The 10,131-nt window shown below is 38.7% G+C and overlaps 1 non-coding gene across 1 annotated transcript; it reads right to left on the bottom strand.

Annotated features, from left to right (window-relative positions):
- Positions 1–1,433: 1,433 nt before the first annotated feature.
- On the bottom strand, positions 1,434–1,537 carry LOC112805052 (small nucleolar RNA R71). The gene has a single exon (XR_003203665.1). It is a non-coding gene; the product is annotated as a small nucleolar RNA R71 (small nucleolar RNA).
- Positions 1,538–10,131: the final 8,594 nt, after the last annotated feature.

Below are 10,131 nucleotides of genomic sequence, written 5' to 3'. Positions count from 1 at the left end.
ACACAATTATGACGTTTTAATTTTAATTATTTTTCTCTTTCATAATTAAAATTTCAAAAATTAAAAAAAATATCTTTTCCTTATTTCCCTCCAAATTTTTGAAATTTTGGGTTGACTTGGTCAAAAATTTTTAAAATTAGTTGTTTCTTACAAGTCAAGTCAAAATTTCAATTTTAAAAATCTTATCTTTTTAAATTCTTTTTCAAATTATTTTCAAAATCTTTTTCTTATCTTTATATCAAATTTTCGAAAACTCACTAACAATTAATGTGATTGATTCAAAAATTTGAAGTTTGTTACTTTCTTGTTAAGAAAGGTTCAATCTTTAAGTTCTAGAATCTTATCTTGTAGTTTCTTGTTAGTGAAGTAAGTAATTTTAAATTTAAAAATTAAATCATTTTCAAACATATCTTATCATATCTTTTTCAAAATTTTATCTTTTTCAAAAATTTAATTTCAATATATCTTATCTAACTTCTTATCTTCTTATCTTTTCAAATTTGATTTTAATATCTTTTTCAACTAACTCTTTGACTTTGTGTTTGTTTCTTATCTTTTTCAAAACCACCTAGCTACTTTTTCCTCTCTAATTTTCGAAAATATCTCATCTCTTTTTCAAAAACTCTTTTTGTTTTAAATTTTAATTTTAATCTTATCTTATCTTTAATTTTCAAAAATACTAACCTCTTTTTTAAAATTATTTTCGAAATTCTCCCTCTCTTTTCTTATTCTATTTAATTATTTATTTACTAACACTTCTCTTCACCTCTCTTCATCTAAAAATTCGAACCTATTCTTCTTCACTATTCTCCCCTTTCTTCTTCTACTAACATAAAGGAATCTCTATACTGTGACATAGAGGATTCCTCTTCTTTTCTTGTTTTCTTCTCTTTCATATGAGCAGGAACAAGGAGAAAGGCACTCTTGTTGAAATTGATCCTGAACCTGAAAGGACTCTGAAGAGAAAACTAAGAGAAGCTAAATTACAACAATCTAAAGGTAACCTTTCAAAAATATTAGAACAAGAGAAGTAGATGGCAGCCGAACCCAACAACAATAATGCAAGGAGAATGCTTGGTGACTTCACAAAACCAACGTCCAAATTTGATGGAAGAAGCATCACCATTCCTGCCATTGGAGCCAATAATTTTGAGCTAAAACCTCACCTAGTTACCTTAATGCAACAAAACTGCAAGTTCTATGGACTTCCATCTGAAGATCCTTATCAGTTTTTAACTGAGTTCTTGCAGATCTGTGAGACTGTTAAGACGAATGGAGTAGATCCTGAAGTCTACAGGCCCATGCTTTTCCCTTTTGCTGTAAGAGAGAGAGCTAGAATATGGTTGGATTCACAACCTAAGGATAGCCTGGACTCTTGGGAGAAGCTGGTCACGGCCTTCTTGGATAAATTCTTTCCTCCTCAAAAGCTGAGCAAGCTTAGAGTGGATGTTCAGACCTTCAAACAAAAAGATGGTGAATCCCTCTATGAAGCTTGGGAAAGATACAAGCAGTTGACCAAAAGGTGTCCATCTGACATGTTTTCAGAATGGACCGTATTAGATATATTCTATTATGGTCTATCTGAGTTTTCGAAAATGTCATTGGACCATTCTGCAGGTGGATCCATCCACCTAAAGAAAACACATGCAAAAGCTCAAGAACTCATTGACATGGTTGCAAATAACCAATTCATGTACACTTCTGAGAGGAATTCCGTGAATAATGGGACACCTCAGAGGAAGGGTGTTCTTGAAATTGATGCTCTGAATACCATATTGGCTTAGAACAAAGTGTTGACTCAGCAAGTGAACATGATCTCTCAAAGTCTGAATGGATGGCAAAATGCATCCAACAGTACTAAAGAGGCAGCTTCTGAAGAAGCTTATGATCCTGAGAACCCTGCAATGGCCGAGATTAATTACATGGGTGAACCTTATGGAAACACCTATAATTCATCATGGAGAAATCATCCAAATTTCTCATGGAAGGATTAACAAAAGACTCAACAAGGCTTTAACAATGGTGGACGCAATAGGCTGAGCAATAGCAAGCCTTTTCCATCATTTTCTCAGCAACAGACAGAGAATTTTGAACAAAACACTTCTAATTTAGCCAATCTAGTTTCTGATATGTCAAAAGCCACTTTCAGTTTCATGAGTGAAACAAGATCCTCCATCAGAAATCTGGAGGCACAAGTGGGCCAGCTGAGTAAGAAAGTCATTGAAACTCCTCCCAGTATTCTCCCAAGCAACACAGAAGAGAATCCAAAAGGAGAGTGCAAGGCCATTGATGTGATCAATACGGCCGAATGCACAAGGGAGGAGAAGGATGAAAATCCTAGTGAGGAAGACCTCCTGGGATGCCTCTCAAGCAAGAAGGAGTTTCCTATTAAGGATCCAAAGGAATATGAGGCTCATATAGAGACCATAGAGATTCCATTAAATCTTCTGCTGTCATTCATGAGCTCTGAAGACTATTCTTCCTCTGAAGAGGATGAAGATGTGACTGGAGAGCAAGTTGCTCAATATTTAGGAGCTATCATGAAGCTGAATGCCAAGTTGTTTGGTAATGAGACTTGGGAAAGTGAACCTCCCTTGCTCATTGGTGAACTAGACACCTAGATTCAGAAAATTTTACCTCAAAAGAGACAAGATCCTGGCAAGTTCTTAATACCTTGTACCATAGGCACCATGACCTTTGAAAAAGCTCTATGTGATCTGGGGTCAGGGATAAATCTTATGCCACTGATGAGCGGATATTTTATACGCTTTTTGGGGGTAATTTCATGTAGATTTTAGTATGTTTTAATTAGTTTTTAGTGGAATGTTATTAGTTTTTAGGCAAAAATCATATTTCTGGACTTTACTATGAGTTTGTGTGTTTTTCTGTGATTTCAGGTATTTTCTGGCTGAAATTGAGGGAGCTGAGCAAAAATCTGAGTTAGGCTGAAAAAAGGACTGCTGATGCTGTTGGATCCTGACCTCCCTGCACTCGTAATGGAATTTTTAGAGCTACAGGAGTTTAATTGGCACGCTCTCAACGGCGTTGGAAAGTAGACATCCAGGGCTTTCCATCAATATATAATAGTCCATACTTTGCGCGAAGATAGACGACGTAACTTGGCGTTGAACGCCAAGTACATGCTGCTGTCTGGAGTTAAACGCCAGAAAAACGTCATGATCCGGAGTTGAACGCCCAAAACACGTCATAACTTGGAGTTTAACTCCAAGAAAGGCCTCTACTCGTGGATAGCTTTAGTCTCAGCCCCAGCACACACCAAGTGGGCCCCAGAAGTGGATTTCTGCACCAATTATCTTAGTTTACTCATATTCTGTAAACCTAGGTTACTAGTTTACTATTTAAACAACTTTTAGAGATTTATCTTGTACCTTATGACATTTTCAGATCTGAATTACATACTTTTGACGGCATGAGTCTCTAAACTCCATTGTTGGGGGTGAGGAGCTCTGCAGCGTCTCGATGATTTAATACAATTCCTTTGTTTTCCATTCAAACACGCTTGTTCTTATCTAAGATGTTCATTCGCGCTTAATTATGGAGAAGGTGATGATCCGTGACACTCATCACCTTCCTCAATCCATGAACTTGTGCCTGACAACCACCTCCGTTCTACATCAGATTGAATGAGTATCTCTTAGATTCCTTAATCAGAATCTTCGTGGTATAAGCTGGATTGATGGCAGCATTCATGAGAATCCGGAAAGTCTAAACCTTGTCTGTGGTATTCCGAGTAGGATTCTGGGATTGAATGACTGTGACGAGCTTCAAACTCCTGAAGGCTGGGCGTTAGTGACAGACGCAAAAGAATCAATGGATTCTATTCCAACCTGATTGAGAACCGACAGATGATTAGCCGTGTTGTGACAGAGCATAGGAACGTTTTCACTGAGAGGATGGGAGGTAGCCATTGACAACGGTGACACCCTACATAGAGCTTGCCATGGAAGGAACCCTGCGTGTGGGAAAAGGATTTCAAGGAAAAGTTGAGAATCAGAGGGCAAAGCATCTCCAAAACTCCAACATATTCTCCATCAATAAAGTAACAATTCCTTATTTCAAATACTTTGACTTCTTATCATTAAAACGAATTAATCCTATTGGCATCCTGACTAGGATTAATAAAATAAACATAGATTGCTTCAAACCAATAATCTCCGTGGGATCGACCCTTACTCACGTAAGGTATTACTTGGACGACCCAGTGCACTTGCTGGTTAGTTGTGCGGATCACAAATTCGTGCACCAAGTTTTTGGCGCCGTTGCCGGGGATTATTGAGTTTGAACAATTGAAGTCATATTTTATTTCTTAGATTAGGAATAATTTGTTTTTATAGAGTCATTAAATTCTGATAGGATAGTTTCTTTTCAAAAAAATTTCTTTTCAAAAAAAAAAATTATTTTTCTTAATTAATTGTTAATTTTTCGTGAGTTTAGTGTCTTATTTTAAGTTTGGTGTTAATTGCATATTTAATATTTTTCTTTAAATTTTCGAACTTGTGTTCTTTATTCTTCATTGATCTTCAAGTTGTTCTTGGTTATTTTTCTTGTTTGATCTTGAGTTTTTCTTGTTTTGTGTCTTTTCTTGTTTTTCTTGTGCTTTTTCAAAACATTAACTTTCAAAAAATTATACTTTTATCCACAAAAATAATACATCTTTAAAATACATTACATTTTTAACTCAGTTGGTTATAGCGTTGGCTTATGTTCTTGGTAATTGGGCACCAGTTCTTTTGAAAATCTTTTTCAAAATAATTTTTCTTGATTTAATCTGTGCCAAACTTTAAGTTTGGTGTTTTCTTGTTAATCTTTTTATAATTTTCGAAAATTTTATTAAAGTTTCCAAAAAATTTTAAGTTTGGTATTCCTTGTTTTGTTCTTGGTGTTCTTGTGAATCTTCAAGGTGTTCTTGAGTTTTCTTGTGTCTTGATCTTAAAATTTTTAAGTTTGGTGTTCCTTGGTGTTTTCCCTCCAAAAATTTTCGAAAATAAGGAGCACTAGATCAAAAAAAAATTTAAGTCTTGTGTCTTTTGTGTGTTTTTCTCTTTCATCATAAAATTCAAAATTCAAAAAAATTTTCTATTTTCTAATTAATTTTGAACTACTTTTTCGAAATTTTTTTTTACAAAATTCAGATTTCAATTTCAAATTATTTTTCAATTCCTTTTGTTTCGTTTTTATTTTATTTTATAAAAATTAATTTTTTTTTAAACAATAGCAACATACATACCATCTCTTTTATTCCATTATGGAATTAAGGGGGAATGATCAGTCCAAGAGGACTCTGGGGTCATATGCTAACCCCACTACTGCTTCATATGGGAGTAGTATCTGTATACCCTCCATTGGAGTTAGTAGCTTTGAGCTGAATCCTCAGCTCATTATCATGGTGCAGCAAAACTGCCAGTATTCTGGTCTTCCACATGAGGAACCTACAGAGTTTCTGGCACAATTTCTGCAAATTGCTGATACAGTACATGATAAGGAAGTAGATCAGGATGTCTACAGATTATTATTGTTTCCATTTGCTGTAAAAGATCAAGCTAAGAGGTGGTTAAATAACCAGCCTAAGAACAGCATAAAAACATGGAAACAGCTGTCAGAAAAATTCCTGAATCACTATTTCCCTCCAAAACGGATGACACAGCTAAGGCTAAGCATCCAAGGCTTCAAACAAGGAGATAATGAATCCCTTTATGATGCCTGGGAGAGATACAGAGAGATGCTAAGAAAATGCCCCTCTGAAATGTTTTCAGAGTGGGTGCAATTAGACATCTTCTACTATGGGCTTACAGAAAAAGCTCAGATTTCTCTAGACCACTCAGCTGGTGGATCTATACATATGAGAAAAACAATTGAAGAAGCTCAAGAGCTTATTGATACAGTTGCCAGAAATCAACATCTGTACCTAAGCAGTGAATCTTCCATGAAAGAAGAAGCTAAAACAGTAACTGCAGAACTCAGTCCGGTGGATCAGGCTAATGAATTTAATCAGCAATTAGACTTTCTAACTCAGCAGCTAGCCGAATTCAAGGAATTATTACAGGAAACAAGAATGGCTAACAGGAACATGGAAGTGCAATTAAAGCAGACAGAAAAGCAACTGTCAAAACAAATAGCAGAAGAATGCCAAGCAGTTTAATTAAGAAGTGGGAAAACATTAAATACCTCACTTCAAGGCAGCAGGAAGCCAAGAAATGAACAGATGTTTACTCAAAATCCCTCTGAGGACAATCAGAGCCCAGAGAGGAATGATGCTGGCGCTGAACGCCCAGACCATGCTCATTCCTGGCGTTCAACGCCATAAACAAGCATGGATTCGGCGTTGAACGCCCAAAGGAAGCATGGTTCTGGCGTTCAGACGCCAGTGACAAATGAGGAGATGGCGTCTAACGCCACTCCAGCTTCCACCCCTGGCATCCAAATGCCAGTAGGGGATCAGTCATATACAAGTGCTGATGACAACCCTTCTAAAAAGGCTTCCCAACCCACTCCTGTAGGTAATAAACCTGCAGTAACTAAGGTTGAGGAATACAAAGCCAAGATGCCTTATCCTCAAAAACTCCGCCAAGCGGAACAGGATAAGCAATTTGCCCGCTTTGTAGACTATCTCAGGACTCTTGAAATAAAGATCCCGTTTGCAGAAGCACTTGAGCAAATACCATCTTATGCTAAGTTCATGAAAGAGATCTTAAGTCATAAGAAGGATTGGAGGGAAACTGAAAAAGTTTACCTCACTGAAGAATGCAGTGCAGTCATTCTGAAAAGCTTACCTGAGAAGCTTAAAGATCCTGGGAGCTTTATGATACCATGCACATTAGAAGGTACTTGTACCAAGCAAGCTTTATGTGATCTTGGGGCAAGTATCAATCTAATACCTGCATCTACTATCAGAAAGCTTGGTTTGACTGAAGAAATCAAACCAACCAGGATATGTCTTCAACTTGCTGATGGCTCCATTAAACACCCATCAGGCGTGATTGAAGACATGATTGTCAAGGTTGGGCCATTTGCCTTTCCTACTGACTTTGTGGTGCTGGAAATGGAGGAGCACAAGAGTGCAACTCTCATTCTAGGAAGACCTTTCCTAGCAACTGGCCGAACCCTCATTGACGTCCAAAAAGGGGAAGTAACCTTGAGAGTCAATGAGGAGGAGTTCACGTTGAATATTGTCAAAGCCATGCAACATCCAGACACCCCAAATGACTGCATGAGTGTTGATATTATTGACTCTCTGGTAAGAGAGGTCAATATGGCTGAGAGTCTCGAATCAGAGCTAGAAGACATCTTTAAAGATGTTCAGCCTGATTTAGAGGAATCAGAGAAGATAATAGAACCTCTGAAAATCCCTCAAGAAGAGGAGAAACCTCCAAAACCCGAACTCAAACCATTACCACCATCTCTGAAATATGCATTTCTAGGAGAAGGTGATACCTTTCCTGTAATTATAAGTTCTACCTTAGAGCCACAGGAAGAGGAAGCACTAATTCAAGTGCTAAGGACACACAAGACAGCTCTTGGGTGGTCCATCAGTGATCTTAAGGGCATTAGCCCAGCCAGATGCATGCACAAGATCTTACTGGAGGATGACGCCAAGCCAGTGGTTCAACCACAAAGGCGGCTGAATCCAGCTATGAAAGAAGTGGTGCAGAAGGAGGTCACTAAATTACTAGAGGCTGGGATTATTTATCCTATTTCTGACGGCCCCTGGGTGAGCCCTGTCCAAGTTGTCCCTAAAAAAGGTGGCATGACAGTGGTTCATAATGAAAAAAATGAACTAGTTCCTACAAGAACAGTTACAGGGTGGCGTATGTGCATTGATTATAGAAGGCTCAATACAGCCACCAGAAAGGATCATTTTCCTTTACCATTCATAGACCAGATGCTAGAAAGACTAGCAGGTCATGAATACTACTGCTTCCTGGATGGATATTCAGGTTATAATCAAATTGCAGTAGATCCCCAGGATCAGGAGAAAACGGCATTCACATGCCCATCTGGAGTATTTGCATACAGAAGGATGCCATTTGGCCTATGCAATGCACCTGCAACCTTTCAAAGGTGCATGCTCTCAATTTTCTCTGATATGGTGGAAAAATTCCTGGAAGTCTTCATGGATGACTTTTCAGTATTTGGAGACTCATTCAGCTCCTGCCTTAACCATTTAGCACTTGTTCTGAAAAGATGCCAAGAAACTAACCTGGTTTTAAACTGGGAAAAATGTCACTTTATGGTGACTGAAGGAATTGTCCTTGGGCATAAAATTTCGAACAAGGGGATAGAGGTGGACCAGGCTAAGGTAGAAGTAATTGAAAAATTGCCACCACCTGCTAATGTTAAGGCAATCAGAAGCTTTCTGGGGCATGCAGGATTCTATAGGAGGTTCATAAAGGATTTTTCAAAAATCGCCAAACCTCTGAGCAACCTGCTAGCTGCTGACACGCCATTTATCTTTAATAAAGAGTGTCTGCAGGCATTTGAGACTCTGAAAGCTAAATTGGTTACAGCACCAGTCATCTCTGCACCAGACTGGACATTACCATTTGAACTGATGTGTGATGCCAGTGACCATGCCATTGGTGCAGTGTTGGGACAAAGGCATGACAAGCTTCTGCATGTCATTTACTATGCCAGCCGTGTTCTAAATGATGCACAGAAGAATTACACAACCACAGAAAAAGAGCTACTAGCAGTGGTTTACGCCATTGACAAATTCAGATCCTATTTAGTAGGATCAAAAGTGATTGTGTACACTGATCATGCTGCTCTTAAATATCTACTCACAACGCAGGATTCAAAACCCAGACTCATCAGATGGGTGTTGCTTCTGCAAGAGTTTGATATAGAAATAAGAGACAGAAAAGGGACAGAGAATCAAGTGGCAGATCACCTGTCCCGATTAGAACCAGTGGAAGGGGCGTCCCTCCCTCTCACTGAGATCTCTGAAACCTTTCCGGATGAGCAACTGTTTGCCATCCAGGAAGTGCCATGGTTTGCAGACATTGCAAACTACAAGGAAGTGAGATTCATACCCAAAGAGTACAGTAGGGTGCAATCAAAGAAATTAATCACAGACGCAAAGTACTATCTTTGGGATGAACCATATCTCTTCAAGAGATGTGCAGACGGAGTAATCCGTAGGCGTGTGCCTAAAGAAGAAGCACAGAAGATCCTTTGGCATTGCCATGGATCACAGTATGGAGGACATTTTGGAAGTGAACGAACGGCCACAAGAGTCCTCCAAAGTGGCTTCTACTGGCCTACTCTCTATAAAGATTCCCGAGCGTTTGTGCTTAATTGTGACAGTTGCCAAAGATCAGGCAACCTACCTCACAGTTATGCCATGCCTCAACAAGGAATCTTGGAGATTGAGTTGTTTGATGTATGGGGTATTGACTTCATGGGTCCTTTCCCACCATCATACTCAAACACTTATATTCTGGTGGCAGTGGATTATGTATCCAAATGGGTGGAGGCTATTGCAACACCCACTAATGACACTAAAACAGTGTTAAAATTCCTCCAGAAACATATTTTCAGCAGATTTGGTATCCCTAGAGTATTAATCAGTGATGGGGGCACTCATTTCTGCAATAAACAGCTTTACTCTGCTCTGGTACGTTATGGAGTTAGCCACAGGGTAGCTACTCCATATCACCCACAAACTAATGGGCAAGCTGAAGTCTCAAATAGAGAACTCAAAAGAATCCTGGAACGGACTGTAATTAACCGTAGAAAGGATTGGGCAAGAAGCTTGGATGATGCTCTGTGGGCATACAGAACAGCATTTAAGACCCCTATAAGGACCTCTCCATACCAGCTTGTGTATGGAAAGGCATGTCACTTGCCAGTGGAACTGGAACACAAGGCCTACTGGGCAACCAGATTCCTAAACCTTGATGCCAAGTTAGCTGGAGAAAAACGATTGCTCCAGTTAAATGAGCTAGAGGAATTTAGACTCAATGCTTTCGAGAATGCAAAAATTTACAAGGAGAAAGCAAAAAGATGGCATGATAAGAAATTGTCATCCAGAGTCTTTAAGCCAGGGCAGAAAGTTCTGCTATTCAATTCTAGGCTCAAATTATTCCCTGGGAAATTAAAATCCCGGTGGAG

The sequence above is a fragment of the Arachis hypogaea genome, chromosome 5, assembly GCF_003086295.3.
Source record: "Arachis hypogaea cultivar Tifrunner chromosome 5, arahy.Tifrunner.gnm2.J5K5, whole genome shotgun sequence".
In the NCBI taxonomy this organism is placed as follows: Eukaryota; Viridiplantae; Streptophyta; class Magnoliopsida; order Fabales; family Fabaceae; genus Arachis; species Arachis hypogaea.
Note: the sequence above shows the minus strand (reverse complement) of the source record. Positions and strands in the feature narration are given on the sequence as shown.